Consider the following 18,797-nt stretch of genomic DNA (forward strand, 5'->3'; position numbering starts at 1 on the left):
CGGAGGTAGCAGGCGTTGCCACACCGCAAACAGACGCAGCCAGGGGGGAGAAACTGCCCTTACCATTAGGGAAATTTTGGGCATGACTCTAGCCAGAAAGGGAACTGGCATTAAAGAGACGCTGGCACCACCACCAGCAGCAGCAGCAGCAGCATTGGGAAAGCCGAATGAGTGGACAATTGGCGACCCACTCACCTGTTTCACCCCAGAGCAAAGCATCTAAACACTGTCAGTCCTTGGCGTTTGGCAGCGGACTTCCAGAGCTCAGACACTAGGCCCTAGCGTAAGCTGGATACTCCAGCGGAGGTAACAGGCGTTGCCACATCGCAAACAGACGCAGCCAGGGGGGAGAAACTACCCTTACCATTAGGGACATTTTGGGCATGACTCTAGCCAGGAAGCGAACTGGCAAAGAAGAGACGCTGGCACCACCACCACCACCAGCAGCATTGAAAAATGGAAAAGGCGAATGAGTGGGCAATTGGAGACCCACTTACCTGTTTCACCTCAGGGCAAAGCATCCAAACAACTGTCAGTCCTAGACGTTTGGCAGCGGACTTCCAGAGCTCAGACACTAAGACCTAGCGTAAGCTGGCTACACCGGCGGAGGTAGCAGGCGTTGCCACACCGCAAACAGACGCAGCCAGGGGGGAGAAACTGCCCTTACCATTAGGGAAATTTTGGGCATGACTCTAGCCAGAAAGGGAACTGGCATTAAAGAGACGCTGGCACCACCACCAGCAGCAGCAGCAGCAGCATTGGGAAAGCCGAATGAGTGGACAATTGGCGACCCACTCACCTGTTTCACCCCAGAGCAAAGCATCTAAACACTGTCAGTCCTTGGCGTTTGGGAGCGGACTTCCAGAGCTCAGACACTAGGCCCTAGCGTAAGATGGCTACTCCGGCGGAGGTAGCAGGCGTTGCCACACCGCAAACAGACGCAGCCAGGGGGGAGAAACTACCCTTACCATTAGGGACATTTTGGGCATGACTCTAGCCAGGAAGCGAACTGGCAGAAAAGAGACGCTGGCACCACCGGCCAGCAGCATTGAAAAATGGAAAAGGCGAATGAATGGGCAATTGGCGACCCACTCACCTGTTTCACCCCAGGGCAAAGCATCCAAACAACTGTCAGTCCTAGACGTTTGGCAGCGGACTTCCAGACCTCAGACACAAGGCCCTAGCGTTAGCTGGCTACACCGGCGGAGGTAGCAGGCGTTGCCACACCGCAAACAGACGCAGCCAGGGGGGAGAAACTACCCTTACCATTAGGGACATTTTGGGCATGACTCTAGCCAGGAAGCGAACTGGCAGAAAAGAGACGCTGGCACCACCACCACCACCAGCAGCATTGAAAAATGGAAAAGGCGAATGAGTGGGCAATTGGCGACCCACTCACCTGTTTCACCCCAGGGCAAAGCATCCAAACAACTGTCAGTCCTAGACGTTTGGCAGCGGACTTCCAGAGCTCAGACACTAAGCCCTAGCGTAAGGTGGCTACTCCGGCGGAGGTAGCAGGCGTTGCCACACCGCAAACAGACGGAGCCAGGGGGGAGAAACTTCCCTTACCATTAGGGACATTTGAGGCATGACACTAGCCAGGAAGGGAACTGGCATTGAAGAGACGCTGGCACCACCACCAGCAGCAGCAGCATTGGGAAAGGCGAATGAGTGGGCAATTGGCGACCCGCTCACCTGTTTCACCCCAGGGCAAAGCATCCAAAGACTGTCAGTCCTTGGCGTTTGGCAGCAGACTTACAGAACTCAGACACAAGGCCCTAGCGTAAGCTGGCTACACCGGCGGAGGTAGCAGGCGTTGCCACACCGCAAACAGACACAGCCAGAGGGGGAGAAACTGCCCTTACCATTAGGGACATTTTGGGCATGACTCTAGCCAGGAAGCGAACTGGCAGAGAAGAGACGCTGGCACCACCACCAGCAGCATTGGGAAAGGCGAATGTGTGGGCAATTGGCGACCCGCTCACCTGTTTCGCCCCAGAGCAAAGCATCTAAACACTGTCAGTCCTAGACATTTGGCAGCGGACTTCCAGAGCTCAGACACAAGGCCCTAGCGTAAATTGGCTACACCGGCGGAGGTAGCAGGCGTTGCCACACCGCAAACAGACGCAGCCAGGGGGGAGAAACTACCCTTACCATTAGGGACATTTGAGGCATGACACTAGCCAGGAAGCGAACTGGCAGAGAAGAGACGCTGGCACCACCACCAGCAGCAGCAGCATTGGGAAAGGCGAATGAGTGGGCAATTGACGACCCGCTCACCTGTTCCACCCCAGAGCAAAGCATCCAAAGACTGTCAGTCCTAGGCGTTTGGGAGCGGACTTCCAGAGCTCAGACACAAGGCCCTAGCGTAATTGGCTACACCGCCGGAGGTAGCAGGCGTTGCCACACCGCAAACAGACGAAACCAGGGGGAGAAACTACCTTAAACGTTTTGGACATTTGAGGCATGACACTAGCCAGGAAGCGAACTGGCAGAGAAGAGAAGCTGGCACCACAACCAGCAACAGCAGCAGCAGCAGCATTGGGAAAGTTGAATGAGTGGGCAATTGATGACCCGCTCACCTGTTTCACCCCAGGGCAAAGCATGAAAGTCTGTCAGTCCATGGTGTTTGGGAGCGGACTTCCAGAGCTCAGACACAAGGCCCTAGCGTAATTGGCTACACCGGCGGAGGTAGCAGACGTTGCCACACCACAAACACGTGCAACCAGGGGGAGAAACTACCTTAAACATTAGAGAAAAAAAAAATTAACTTTCCAAGCTAAGAGCTAGGTAATCCAACTTGGGCAGATTGAATTTAAGAAAGGCAATCTGCTCTATCAGATGAGCTGCCATGCGTGAGCGCTGTGGACTCAGTATGTTTCCAGTCATAGAAAACACGCGCTCACTTTGAACAGTGGTTGGCGGACATGATAGAAGCTGCTGCGCAACCCATGAGAGTGCAGGCCACACACTCTTCTTTTCATCCCAGTAGCTAAGAGGATCAACATTAGGTGCAGAAGGAACGTCACAGAGGTAAAGTTTGACCATTTCAGCAGCACTACTCTCCTTTCTGTTGCTAGCTCTGTCAGATGGTCCAACTATACTCCCAAGTGCCTCTTCCCAAAACGCAGCTGCTCCACTCAGCTGTGTTGTTGTGATGCTTGTGGCACTGCTGCTGATGGTGCTGCTAGGAGTAGCAGACCACATAATCTCTTCCTCCTCCTGCACCTCTCCCTCCTCGGACAGCATTCCCATTTTACGCTGCCAGTCAAGCACCTTGTTTACCAATTGCTCCCGGTAGCTACTGAGAACATTGAATTTCAAAGCTAGGTGTACTTTTAGCAGATCCTTCAGCTTAATGACTATGGCTGCTACGTCAGGATGTAGAGTGCCACCTTGAACAGCCTCACGGTTTTCAAGGAACACATCCATCTTGCTGCCTAGATGGGAGCACACTGGGATTACCTGGGCCAAACTGGCAGTGTTTGATCTTAAATTTTCTGTGGCATCCCTGAATGGTTTAAGGACTGCCACTAGCTGGGCGATCACTGTCCAATCCTCCCTATTCAATGGAGATGTAATCCCAATATTATGCTCTGAGGCAAGATTATGGATTGCCCTCTGCTGCTCCAAAATCCTCTCCAGCATGTCTAACGTGGAGTTCCACCGTGTACTGAGATCCTGACGTAGGCAGTGTACGGGAAGACCTGCCCTCTCTTGCTCTTCCCTCAAAAGTTGGCTAGCCTTAACACTATGGTGAAAGTGCCCAGCGATCTTTCTGCAGCGGGACAGAACTACTGCTGCCACATTAGTTCCTTCTGACATTGCTGCCTTCACTGCAAGATGGATGATGTGGGCTGCACAGCGCACACCAACAATATGACCATCTCGCAGTGCTTTCACCATATTGGCACCTCCGTCAGTTACCACAAAACCAACTTCAACACTGGTGCCTGCCTCTGCTCCCACCCAAAGGCTAAACATTTTCCTCATCGCATGCAGAATATTTTGGGAAGTGTGCTTTTCATCCATCACTTCTGCATGGAGAAGGAATGATCGGTAGCCTGCTGCAGCAGCTTCCTTGGGCACACCGGGCTGCCACCAGTGTGCTGTCAAAGAAAGAAAGGCATGCTGCCCACTAGGTGCACTCCACAAATCTTTTGTGAAATGAACAGACTGACCAGCAGCCTTGGAAAGCTCCTCTTTCACTGCTGCGACACAGGACCGATACAATGAGGGGACAATGTTCCTGCTGAAAGTGGAACGTGACGGAACTGTATATTGTGGAGCCACAGCCGCCATCAATTGTTTGAAAGGCTCCCCTTCGATCATAGAGAAGGATGCCCCTACAACAGCAATGAACTGACCAATAAGTCGCGTTACTTTATTGGCCTGCTGTTTGGGCATTGACCTTTTGGATTGGAATGCCACAAATTGTTCCAGGGTGGGCTGGACATGCAGTGCTCCAACCTGCCTTGGTCTCTGGCTGCCAGCACTAGCTGCTGCTTCTGCTGCTGCTATTGGCTCAGAGAGCAGCTGTTGGGGTTTTTCCACGGCCACCAGCTATGCTGCCTGCACTAAGTTTTACGTCTGCATCTTTCCCCAATAGCACGGCGTTGTGTTGAGTGCTGAGGTGATGCTTCATGCTAGCACTGGTAAAATGGCCAGACACTTTCCCTCTGCTTATTAGCTTCCCACAATGTTTGCACTTTCCATAGTGCCCTTCTTCAACATTTTCAAAGTGCTCCCAAATTGGGGCGCGCATAGCCTTGGAGTGTGCCTTGGGTGCTGCTCCTACTGCTCGGGGTGGATGAACAGAGGCAGAACTAGTGGTGGTGGGACTGGTAGTAACAGTACTGGCCGTAGTGGGACTGCTAATTGCTTTAACTTTAGATTTGCTAGGTTTTGCTGCTGCTGGTGGTGGTGATGGTGGTGGTGATGGTGATGATCGTAGTGGAGAAGGTGGAGGCTCAGGGGAAAATTGTGCACTAGTCATTTGGACACTGCTCCCTGAGGAATCTGATTCCTGACCACTAATCTCCTCTACTTCCTCTGGCTCATAGTCTAGTTCTTCATTAGCCAGATCGAATGGAATTCCTGCTAGGCTGGAGCTAAGACTGATATCGTCGTGAGACTCGTGACTAGTAGTAGTGCGAGCAGGAAGAACAGACTCTTGGCCTCTCAGGCTCCTCTGCTACCTCGCTAGGTGGAGTTCCACTATGTGTAGCCCTCTCTCTAACTGTCTTTACAAAAATATTGTAAGGACTTGGTGGCTTGCTAGAGGTACTAGGAGGACATGGCGTGGCGGTACCAGTGGGAACAGTAGGCTCAGCACTAGTGGTGGTAGAGGTGGTGGTGGTGGTTTTCCCTACGAAGGAATGAGATCGCTTTGGTTTGGGACCCCTCTGAGTCTTGCTGCTAATTTGGCTCTGCTTGGTACCTTGCATGCTGCTTGTGGACGGGGAAGATGCTGCTTGGGGCAAAAGGCACTTCTTTTTACTCACTGGGCTAGTAGAAGTACTAGTTCTGCTACCCTTTAACTTTGAACGTGCTTCTGGTGCTTTAGGCTTTCCGTAAAAAACCATAGAGCTTGTGGGCCTAGCCGCACTACTACTGCCTGCTTTTGGTGCCTTTCCTTTACTTGATGATCCTTCAAGCAATGCTTCCCCAAATGATAAGCGAGAGCTTGGCCTACTTGGCCGACTAGACTGACGCAAAGGCTGCATCTTAGAACTGGTGGTGGTGCTGGTGGTGCTGTTGGTGGTAGATGGAGCTTGTCCCTCCTTAGTCCCAAAAGGAGGATCCATTTCAAATTTTGTGTTGTGTGTGTAGTGTAGTGTTTAAAAAAACGACTTTGAATTTACACGGGCCTAAGAGCCTATCCTACTACTATGCTAAACCTAAAGCTATATTAGTATTCTAGTCTAACTCTAGGCAGACGCTGTCAAGCCCACTAAGATAAAGTGAGGTTAAGTTATATATAATATTATATTATTAATAGATTAGAATTACTTATATTATGGATTATAGATAGAATATAGATTATGAATTAGAAAGAATTACTTATATATATTATAGATTATGAATTAAAATGTATATTATATTATATAATATATTATAGATTAAGAAGATTAAAGATTATAATTATTTTAGCACTACAGCTAGTAGCTTGAAGCTTTGCTTAGTACAGTTGTTGTCGTCACACAGTCAATTTTTCTTGAAAAGAAATTAGAAATAAAATGTCACAGCAAAACAGTTAGCTTCACTGCTTGCTGAAACACACAGCACTTATGCGGCTGCACTCACTAGCCCAACAAGTTCACTTCACTGATGGACTGAGGTGAGCAAAACACTAAGGGTACTTTTAATAAAATTAAAATAAAATGTAAAATAAATGAGAAAATCTTTGCAAAACAGTTAACGTCACTGCTTGCTGATCAAAAAAGAACACAGCACTTATGCGGCTGCACTCACTAGCCCAACAAGTTCACTTCACTGATGGACTGAGGTGAGCAAAACAAATCAAATCAAATGAAATATTATTAATTAAGAAAAATTGACTTGGTCTCTTGCTGTTGCTAAAACAAAGCACAAACTATAGAGTTGCAGCACCAGTACTAATAAGATTAGCTGAACTATAAGCTAGTAGTAATTAATTATTAATGTTATTTATAGCTAATTTAATTAACTATTAAGATAAGAATTATAGAATTATTGATATTAATGATTTTAGATTAGACACTAGTAGATGTCTTGAATGTCTGCAGTACACTCTACACTAGTATACTATTACTAACTATAGTATATATAACTGACAAATATACATATAATTTTATAATGTATTCAATTATTAATTATTAATATTACTGATTTTAGATTAGACACTAGTAGATGTCTTGAATGTCTACAGTACACTCTACACTAGTATACTATTACTAATACTATACTAACTATAGTATATATAACTGACAAATATATATATAATTTTATATGTATTCAATTATTAATAATATATTCTATTAAATTATTTATAAATTCTATTATTTAATTTATTTAAGCAGGACAGGCAGTAGGCACTAGTGCCAGCCCAGGGCAAGGGCATCCCAGTGCCAGTGAGGCACTGAGTGCACTGTCAACTCAACAACACTACACAGTTGATGACAGACAAATTAAATAAAAAAATGATTAAAGTAATAAAATTATTATTATTAAATATTATTAATTCAGTAGAACTGAAGTGAGGAAGAGTACACTGTGAGAAATGGCAGGCTGAGGCTTACCAGTCTCACACAGAACAGAACAATCTCTCTGTAACGCTCGGATGCAGCACAGCAGTGTTGCCAAAGCAGTCACAGCGAAAAATGAATGGATCTCTCAGGCAAGCTCTGGTCTTATAAAGGCGCCTTCAGAATTCAAAAAACAGCAGCACAGGCATTGGACGAGACCCTTAGCGTGACGTCACAAGAGTGAGCTGATTGGAGAGACGAGGATCAGCTCACTCCTGTTTGAAATTTTGGCGGCTGCGCGGCAAAAACGAATACGATCACAAAGAATCTTCGTGGTTGTGAGTCTTCGTCTTCTCCTACGTTTTGCTGGCACTGTATTCTCTTCGGCGTGTCTTCGGAACGAACAAAAAACGGCCTCTTCGTGCTCGTTTACATGTTCGCCCGAAGACGAATGAGCAAGTCTACTATAAACTGTCTAGTTCTTATTCCTGTAAGGGACCTGTGTGAGCTGGAGGTATGAAAGTCCTTTTGCAGTATAAGAACTAGGGATTGTTATCCTTGGATAGAAACTGGATAGAAACTAGATTTCTCACCGTAAACCGTCTAGTTTCTATCCCTGTAAGGGACCTGTGTGAGCTGGAGGTATAATTGTCTCTTGGTTGTATAAGGACCTGTGTGAGCTGAAGGTATAAAAGTTCTATAGCTGGATGGAAACTAGATTTCTTACTATGAACCGTCTAGTTCCTATCCCTGTAAGGGACCTGTGTGAGCTGGAGAGATAAGGGTCCTTAAGCTGGATGGTAATTAGATTTCTCACCATGAACCATCTAGTTCCTATCCTTTAACAGGACCTGGCCACGATGGAGCAAAAGGTATTTTACAGGGATAGAAACTAGCTCTCTTTACATGAGTTGGATAGTTCCTATCTCTGTACAGGATCTGACCACTAGGGGGCAAAAGGTAATTTTACTTGATAGAAAAATAGCTCTCACACACTGAGCAAGCTATTTCCTATCCCTGTAAAGGACATGGTGCTTCTACCGGATAGGAACTAGTCTCAACCCATAATCTACTAGTCTGTTTTTAAACCACCAAACCAACTTCAGAAGTAAAAATCGGGAATTAGAGGAGTTGCTGCGGAGCGATCGAGCTAAACACGTTAAATGAGGATTGTCGGCACATCGGTTTCGTGTTGTAAACAATAAGCTTTCCCGCAGCGTTACGCTCATTCACTTTTGGCAGCGGTGACAGTTTTACACGTGACACAAACCGCCTTTCTTGTTTTCAAAACAATGTTGTTGGGCGTGTCGGTGGGCCAGCCTACCACAGCAGAGCATTCTGTCACGGGGTCCAGCGCCGAGTTCGAAAAGCCTATAAAAGCAGGATGCGCGCTCACCTGTATATGTTATGTGAAAGGTGGGGAAGGTTGTTGCTTGTTTGCTGCTAGAAACGGTAAGTTTTCTATCTCTTGTTTATTAAGCGTGGCTTTTCTATTATGTGTTTATAGCAGGTGTTTGTATATGCTCTCAGTGGTGGTTTCTGTATGTGCCATGGCTAGTCTGGCTGTAATTAATGCCAGGTTTCTTGCCGCATAGGGCCTACCTTATACGGTGGAGTTGGTGTATACACCGTATATGATGTGATCAGATGTTCTCTAATGGTCTCTGGGTAGTCACAATCTCTTTAGGTGATGGCTAAGCATAATGGGAGTTATAAGACTACATTAGCTGAAGTAATAAATGTTGATGTCCTGGTGCTCAAAAGCAGGAGTTTAAAAGGCTGGTCTGCCATAAGGCTCACCCTATATTTAGATAAAGCAAAGGCTGTAGGTAGTGATCTGTTTTACTCCTGTGAAAGGCTCCATTTTGCTTTGCTCTTCGTGCAGTACTAGACAATCTTCCCCATGTAATATAAAGCCATACGTGGGCTACTATACTTGCGCTAAATGTAGGATTGGTAGTTGAAGGCCTTTACGTATACTGCATGTTACATGCATAATAGATGCCTGTGCTATGTCCTAACATAACCAGTGGGTCTCCCCCCCCCCCCCCCCCCCCCCGCTGCACCTGATAGAAAGCTTTAATGCTTGTCATTGCCCTAATTTTTTGCTTCCTTTCTTTAGGAACTGTACAGAGCCAAAATGAGCAGTAACAAAGGGTTGCAGGCAATAAGCCACCCAAATCAGTTGCCAGCCACACCCAGTATGACCAAGAGGCTGCAAATCCAGCAGAGGTGAGCTGATGGGTATATAGATGGATCTTTGAGGGGTATATGACCCCCTTAGTCAGTGATGTATCCTAGGGTGGCAGGTCTAGGGAGATAGAAGTCTCCCTAGTGCAAAAGTGGCAGGCAGATCTCCCTATCTAAACAATGGGATGGTTACAAGGGAGATCCTTGATCTACCCAACTGACTTATTTAAGCTATGGGGCTGTGCTGGCTTAGCACAGACTCCGTAGACTTCATTATTCCCTTACTAGGCTGGCTTTTTTTTTTTTTGGTACCCTTTTTCTTCATTTTGGCATCTAGTCTTTCCCTATTTTGGGAAATTTTTGAACCCAGCTGTATTAATTTGCTACATCTACCCAAACATTTTCTTTGTAAAGTAGATGCCTTTTGGGTATTTGAAATGCTAGTATTTTAATGCTTTCCAGATCAGGAATGCCTCAAGAGAGCGGACCACAGAGCTGGTGGTGAATGAGGCTGCTGCCCTAGGTCAGGCCTTTCGTGTTTATATTTTATTTTTTAACTCGCGTATTAACTGCATGTAAAGCCTGTGCAGCTGTACAGTGTGGCACAGAGCTCCACCCCATTGAACACCATTGGGATGAACTGGAGCAGAGACGGCAAGCTATGCCTTCTCATCCAACATTGAGACCTGTGCTCGCAAATGCGCTACTGGATGAATGGGCAAAAATCCCCACGAACACGCTAAAATCTTGTGGAAAGCCTTTCCCAGAAGAGTGGAAGCTGTATCATATACCATATAATGTATGTAGTGAAGTGAATAATCCTTTATCGAGATGACTTTTCACTCAGGTGCTGAAATTATTGCAGTCTCTATTTGATACTGGTCCAGCTATAGTCTAAGCAAGGAGTTAAATGGGCAGAAACCAAGAACTTCCCATTCAAATAGATGAACGACAAACCTGGCTTCCACGTGAAAACTATTATGGGAGGACTTTCAGAGGGTGATAAGGCTCTAGATCATTTGTGCTGGAAAATGTTAATGAGTGGTCCAAATGAAGATTTTGACTTTTGAAATGACTTGAAAATGACATAAGTTCTGCATTTTATCTACTTCATTAGCGAGCCGGTAGATTACATGCTACATTGTCACTCAATAATGAATCCTGCTGTTAGACTATGGTGCTAGCCTTCCTGTGTTTCATCAATCCTAGAAAAAAGACAGAGGTTCACTATTCATAAATATCGCTTGCCTTTCTAAATGAGGATTGAAGTATATATTTCAATTTGAGAAAATTGTCTTTGCGTTATGTCAATGTCCACTGATATAAGAGCTCAGTCTAAGATGGGAACGTTCTTAATAAAGCGTTGAGAACATACTTTAAAGTCAGCATATTCTCATGTTAACCCTCAATCTCCCAACCTCTTACAGGAAGGGTAATACATATGGCTTTCCAGTGGAAGAAGTAATACAAAGTAAAGGAACCGATCTAAAGACTATTCCAACATATTAAGATGGGTGTTACAAAATGTTCAAACTCTTTTAGTGGGTATGATGAGGGACAGGACTGCCAGCCTTAATGCTACTCAGCTGCAGAACATTGCTAGCTGGCCAGACTATGTCAGATGCTATTCACAACCTGTTCATGATCCCAGCTGATGGCAAAAAATAGTAATGCAGATTGTTTCCTTTAAATCAGGGGTTCTCAAACTGCGGCCCTCCAGCTGCTGCAGGACTACATCTCCCATAATGCTCCTTCAACTAAGGGGCTGGCTGAAGAGTATGGGAGATGTAGTCCTGCAGCAGCTGGAGGGCCGCAGTTTGAGAACCCCTGCTTTAAATGTTCTTAGAACTAGCCATAAATCCCACCAGCAGTAAAAATAAATGGCTGCTGCAGCCACAAATTTGAAACTTTGTATTAAGTAGGGCTGCAACAACTAATCGATAAAATCGATGATAATCGATAATGAAAATCGTTGCCAACGAATTTCATTATCGATTAGTTGAATCGATTTTTATCGATTATAAAATGAGGGTTTTTTCAGCGCAAACGCTCTGAAAAATACCCCTCATTATATAAACCGTTTCAGTGACTCACAGCAGCAGCTCCTACTTACCAGTCCCTCCCTGTAATCGCTGTGACAACTGGCCCCGCCCCCTTCTCCTAGAAGGCCAGAACCACATGGCTGTGACACTCGTCTAACTAAGTATAAAATTAATATTTGGGCTGCTGAAAGTTAGGGGAGGTGGGGTTTAATTTAGGGGCAGTTATGGTTAATGGGGTGTTTAGGGTTAATTTAGGGGCAGCTATGGTTAATGGGGTGTTTAGGGGCAGCTATGGTTAATGGGGTGTTTAGGGTTAATCTAGGGGCAGTTATGGTTAATGGGGTGTTTAGGGTTAATATAGGAGCAGCTGTGGTTAATGGGGTGTTTGGGGTTAATTTGAGGCAGTTGTGGTTGATGGGGGTCTTTAGGGTTAATTTAGGGGATGCTGTGGTTAATGGGGTATTTAGGGTTAATTTAGGGTAGTTGTGTTTGATGGGGTATTTAGTTAATTTAGGGGTAGTTATAGTTAATGGGGTGTTTAGTGTTAATTTAATGATGAGGACTGAGGGTTAATTTAATAAAGTTAACTTAAGGCGCAGTTAGAGGTAAAGGGGGGCAGACTAAGGGGAATCTAAATCCTGGGGGCAGTGAAGATTAACCCAGTACTTATTTATAAAAGTATGGTGTCAGTGTGATGCGAACAGGTCTGTGACTCTGAGGGGACTATGAGATATCTGGGGGTATACGGCATATCTGGGGAGGATGGAGTGACATATCTGGGGGTATAAGGCATATACGATATATAAGGCATATGTGGGGAGGGCAGTGTGGCATGTCTGGGGAGGATGGAGTGGTGTATCAGGGGTATCAGGCACAGTGGCATATGTGGGAGGCAGCGTGGCATATGTGGGAGGCAGCGTGGCGTGGCACATGTGGGAGGCAGCGTGGCGTGGCACATGTGGGAGGCAGCGTGGCATATGTGGGAGGCAGCGTGGCATATGTGGGAGGCAGCGTGGCGTGGCATATGTGGGAGGCAGCGTGGCGTGGCATATGTGGGAGGCAGCGTGGCGTGGCATATGTGGGAGGCAGCGTGGAGTAGTATATGTGGGAGGCAGCGTGTCATGTCTGTGCTCAAATGTGCATAAATTGGGGGGGCTGGCTGGGAAATAAAGACAAGAAATTCATTTTATCAGGTTTTTTTTTATTCTGCGTTTGTATTTAACAACATTTGTTTATTAAATTATTTTAAATGAAAAATGTACATTTTTTTATCCGATTAATCGAAAAAATAATCGGCCAACTAATCGATTATGAAAATAATCGTTCGTTGCAGCCCTAGTATTAAGTGTCTATGGATGTGAGACATGTAAGTCCCCCCCCCTTCTGTGTGGCTTTTGAGCTTAATCAAGCTGATTCCTAAACTCTGTAGTATTCTCTAGCAATGGTAGCAAAAATTGTAGTCCTTTAATAACATTTAAAACTACCACCTGTACTCTTAAGCATTAATATGCCTAGTTTAGTGTGTTTAGCCATTCTTGTCTTATTGTGTGTATTTATGCAGCAGGAAAACATTATTTCTTTTGTTGATAACTGGCTTCCCTTTTCAGGAATACATTCAGAAGCCCAACAGATAATCTAATATCACCATGTTCTCTGAGGCTATGCAAAGCAAAGATTAAAGTTGCAGTGCGGTAAGGAGAAACCTTAAAGTGTACTTCTGGTTTTTTTATTGTTGCAGTTCAATATTCTGCTTGACACCCTTCTACTTGATGTACCAGTAGATGGGTGTTCAGAACCAGGTTTCCCAAATGAGCTCCCTCTCAGCGACCACCACAGTTGTTGGCAGGCATTGTCACGGTTCTTAGCTGCCACACAGTTCCATGAATTTGTGGCTAGGTCTCGGTCAGGTGCAATGTGTGTGAGGTGGGACTGGAATCCAACCAACGTTAGGGGTATACAGGGTTTGTGAACCTTTAATCCTTGTGAAAACAGAGATGGGGGTATTATACATAAAAACCGGTATGGGGCCAAAATAACATAGGGTATAAACAGATGGGCTGTCACAACTCTGCAGTTTCAGTCCTAACCGATGAACCTTGCAGATGCCAAGCTTGTCTGTAGACAGTAGCATAATGTTGCGAATCCTGTAGGGGTACTTTCCTTCCCCTTCTAGTAGGGGTGTTGATATCTCATTAGAAAAAAATTATCCAACAAAGTAGTTCTAGGCAAAGGTCTGTAGATTGCTCCAGATAACGGCCTTACAAATCGGCCTACAAAGAGGAGACTAACCTGGTAGAATGGGCTTTTAAGAATGCTGGCGGTTCTCTGCCTTTGGCCGAACAGGCTGATATTGCACAATTCAGAAAGGAAAAAATACAAATCTTCTTTCAACTGCTAGTCCCTTCCATGAATATCTGCACAGGAAGCACACTATTTCCTTGTTGAACATACAAAACAAAGCTTTGGGTTTTTTATTCTTGTGCAAGGTAGAATGTGCCTTGTTAAACTATTGTGTTAAAGCCCTACATGGGAACTGTAGTTATTTGGTGGAGCGGAATTTTAAGATCTGGTTCACGTAGAAGGTGCAGAACACCTGGGGAGAACACTAGTAAGAATTCTTTGTAGTATACTTGTGCTACTCTGGTTCACTTTTTTTTCTTTTCAGAAAATCCAGATGGGCAGTAATCTTTTAATGCTCCTATAAATTAAGTAGTGGAGGCTTTAACAAGTAGAATGCAAAGATATTTTTGCCTGGTCATAAATGTTTCTGGTTTTTTTCTTTATCCTTCAGTGACCAAGACTCTAATGGCAACAAGATGCCAAAATGTGATGAAAAAGAAAATGCATTATCCTGAAGATGCCAGATGTTGCCTACTTAATGCAGCATGACACACTTCTATTTAATGACTTATTTCCTGCTAAAAAAACGGTATCCTAAGCTAATATTTATACTGTCATATATGAAATGTAAATTCAATTCTGTGTAACAAATTGGTTTTATATTTGTAATATAAATAAAACAATAACCTTTTTTGTTTGGTGTAATTGATCAGGGTAAAGTCAGATTCCCATGTACATGGATACCTGTAAGATTTGGCCCCACTATGGCTGCTTTGCCTAAACTTGCTTAAGAATTTTGTAACTGATGCATTGTTCTTTAAAGAACAAGAACTAGACTTGGGCACCAGGGGGGTCTTAGTCTTCGTCTTCATCAAAAAAAAATGTTCGTATTCGCCTGTTCCTGTCTTCTCTTCGGGCGAATATTCGTTTTTTTTCTTCGTTTTTTCCGGTTGAGGGGTTAACGCGTACCGCAGCAGCTCTGGCGCCAGTAGTTTAAATGTGTGTATCAGCAACTCTATTGGTCGCCAGCAGGGGGCCTCCTGCTGGTGACCAATGAGCTCACTACCATATATAGCTAATATATTCTCAGGCAGAATATTATGCTACTCAGTGTAAAACCAACAGAGGGCAGCGTTCTGTCCGAAGATATATTAGCCATATGTGGCAGTGTGTTCATTTTCATTTATTAATTATTTAAATAAAATATAGTCCCATGATCCACTGGTCTCTCCGCTGCAACAGTTAAATGTCCACACTCACAGACATTAATTCTGTCGAACTTGCAAACTTTTTTCTATTTATTTGGGTTTTTTTGTATTAAACCATTACACGAAAGGATCATGGGAATATATTTTATTTGAATAAATGCAAATGAGCACACTGCCACGTATGGCTAATATCGGTTCGGACAGAATGCTGCCCTCTGTTGGTTTTACATTAAGTAGCATTGTTCCATATGCTTGAAATCCAATTATTTAGTATGTAACTTAATGTAAAACCAACAGAGGGCAGCATTCTGTCTGAACAAATATTAGCCATATGTGGCAGTGTGCTCATTTGCATTTATTCAAATAAAATACATTCCCATGATGCTTTCGTCTAACAGTTTAATACAAAAAACCCCCAAAATGAATAGAAAAAAAGTTTGCAAGTTCGACAGAATTAATGTCCGCGAGTGTGGAAATTTAACTCTTGCAGCGGGGAGACCAGCGGATCATGGGGATATATTTTATTTAAATAATAGATGAAAAGGAACACACTGCCACATATGGCTAATATATCTTCGGACAGAATGCTGCCCTCTGTTGGTTTTACATTGAGTAGCATAATAACTTTGGATTTCAAGCATATGCTACTTAATGTAAAACCAACAGAGGGCAGCATTGTGTCCGAAGTTATAGTAAGTTATTTATGCTAAGTTAAATGTCTGTACCGGCGACTGTTGGTCGCTGGCACTGACATTTAACTGACACAGCGGGGAGACCACTGGTGTCCCTGCTGTGTCAGTTAAATGTCCGTACCGGCGACTTTGTTGGTTGCTGGCACAGACTTTTAACTGTTGCAGCAGGGTCCCAGGTTGCTTTTTTTTTTTTTTCTGCCTAGCAACTAGTGGTAAGGGGCCGTGCGAGTGAGCCTATTGGTCGCTTGCACAGCCCTTTACCCTACGGATTTCTGCTCCCGTTATCCAACGCAGTATCGCAGGGGTTAACGGGAGCGGAAATCAGGAGTTAAAAAGGCTGTGTGAGTGAGCCCTATTGGTCACCTGCAGGGTCTTCCTCTGGTCTCAACCAATTGGTTGATGCCAGAGGAAGACCCTGCAGGTGACCAATAGGCTCACTCACACTGCCCTGTAACCCCTGACGACGGACCTGCGGATTTCCACTTCAGTCAACTCCCGCGATGCTGTGAAGATAAGGTAAGTTAGAGGGGGAGAATAGTAGGCGAAGATTCTTCGTGTGTGAGTCTTCGTCTTCGCCTACGTTTTACCAGCACTGTCTTCTCTTCTTCATGTCTTTGGAACGAACACGAAAATGCACTCTTCGTGTTCGTTTTCATGTTCGCCCGAAGACGAATGCACAAGTCTAACGAACCCCATAACTGCACCATTTAAAGAAATGGCATTTTAGCAAATTAGATTGCGAGGAACAGATAGTGGCTTTGTGGTGTTAATTGGGAATATTGATGAAATGTGAAATATTAACACACTTGGTTAAGACTAATGTGCTGGGATCCGCTCTGTCAACATTACTAGGAGGAAAGTAACCAGTCATAAACTGGCTTTTTCCAAAGAATGAATTTATACTGGCCTGGTGTTCTAAATTAACAGATTTTGATCCAGTATATGATCTTAAAGTGCCACTTCTGAGTTCTACTCATCCCTGCCTGTTTCCCAAAGGGAAATATTAAAGTATGTCGCTGTGTGTAACAAATTAACATTTTATACTGGTAGTCTGAGCTCCTGTGCATTAGTATGCCAACCTCATGAAGTACAAATTGCTAATGGTGACCAGTAAATGACATGTTGCATTGGTGTCTGTTTTTTTATTAGAAAGTCTGGTCTCTTTAGCCAACTATCCGAGTTCAATTTATATGTGCGTTTAGGACCCCAAGATAATTTACCTTTGGGAAAAACACTGAGGGAATCTGGCCACTGTAGACAGGCTGACTTTAACATACCTCTTGATGATCCATCTTTCCTTAGTGCTTATGTAATGGTTCCCTTTCTCCTTTTGAATTTACAGTGGACCACTCCCCCCCCCCCCCCCCCCCAGTCACTATGATGGCACCAAGCCAATCTGGTCTCTTCCTAACTGGCTCAATTCTCAAACATCCCCTTCTCTCGTTCTGACATCAGTTCATTATCCTCTTGGACCTCTTGCTGCCTTTGACACTGCTGCCTATTCCATTTAACCAGTCGTATTAATGGCATCTTTAAGATGGCTTGCTCCAGGTTCAAATTAGAGAGTACTGCATTGCTGTCCAGTACATGACAAAAGCAGGTTGGGCATGCTTTGCTGTTACTCTAAAGCTGTTTCTCACTAGGGGGCTCTAGTCATGAATGGCAGCCAGGGGAATATTGATGACCAGCGGCCATTCGAAGATCAACATGGCTGCTCAGTAGTACAAAAGTCTGTCCATGGCTGTCTATAAAGAAAAAAGTAGGGGTGTTGTGTGTATCTGAGATACAGATATATACATTTCAGATGTCAAAGCTCCTCAGTGAGAAACAGAAAAGGGGCTGAAAACAGACTAGATTTATCACACTATGAGAAGAAGGGCAGAATAGGTCCTTTAGTACAGTTATAATATAATACATTCTGCAAAATGTGAAGGCATACTAATTAGTCTTAGGCCTTGTGGGGATAATTAATTAGGATATACATGGTACAAAAGATCTAGCCCTAAGCAAGAACAAACATAATGAAATGATTCATTTAGTGTAGTTTGCAGGACAGTGTACAGCCTTGAGGATAAGGCTGGGAATCCATCATCTTGATAGGTAAGAAAAAGTAGTAATAGAATGACTTGGGAAGTGCTAAGAACTTAATTTGCCCATAAAGACAAGCTTTAAAGGGAGTAGTAAGTTATATAGTAAAATACATTACATTTCAGAGGTGTGTTATAAAGGCTAACCAAGGTATAACAAAAAGACATAAAATTCAAGAGAATAACATGGAGGAGGACTGTGTAAAGTAGGTTAGCATCGACAAGTTTGTTCACTCTCATTTACGTCCTAAAAACTTTTCATCTGTAGACCCCGGGCTGCCATTGTTGTCAGTCTTTTGCTATTTTGTGTGACTTTCCCTTATCAAACACCACACTGAGGTAATTCTTTATAGCAATGCTAATAAAATCTGTTCCTCCAAAGGCTTTCATTAGGCTAAGACCAAACCATTCTGTTCACTACCAACAGTATAATGAGAAGTCGGTTGTCTAGGGCGCATTTTTAATCTGAAGCTAGTAAAAAAAAAAAAAAGAAGTTGGAGTTCACCTTTACGAACAGCATGTTAATCATTGCAAAAAAAGTCATAAATGTATTATTTATACTCGCTTAGGTGGTTCCATATTTTTTTTTAGCTGTCTCCCAATTAGGACCTATTATTTCCCATCGTGCGCCTGTCATCTGCCTCATCCTTAACCCCTTAACGTCCATTGCCGGGTCAGGCACGTCATGCAAAACGGTCACTTAACGACCTATGACGTGCCTGACACGTCATCAGACTTAAACAAGCTTAGAAAGTGATCAATGATCACTTTCTAAGCTTAAACGGTGTTGCTGTAATGCCTCGATGTCGAGGCATTCAGCAACACCGAGATCGGCATGATGGGCCATGTCTGGCCCCTCCCCGGGGCGTCAACAGCCGCCATACATTGTATGGCGGCGGACGCCCGTTTTAAAAGCGTTTAGGAGGCGATCAACGATCACCTCCTAAACTTCAATGGTGTCGCTGGAATGCCTCGATCAGGAGGCATCCAGCGACACCAAACACTTACCTCT

This window comes from Sceloporus occidentalis, unplaced genomic scaffold, assembly GCF_023333645.1.
Source record: "Sceloporus occidentalis isolate IW3139 unplaced genomic scaffold, rSceOcc1.0.p SCAF_17, whole genome shotgun sequence".
NCBI classification, from domain to species: Eukaryota; Metazoa; Chordata; class Lepidosauria; order Squamata; family Phrynosomatidae; genus Sceloporus; species Sceloporus occidentalis.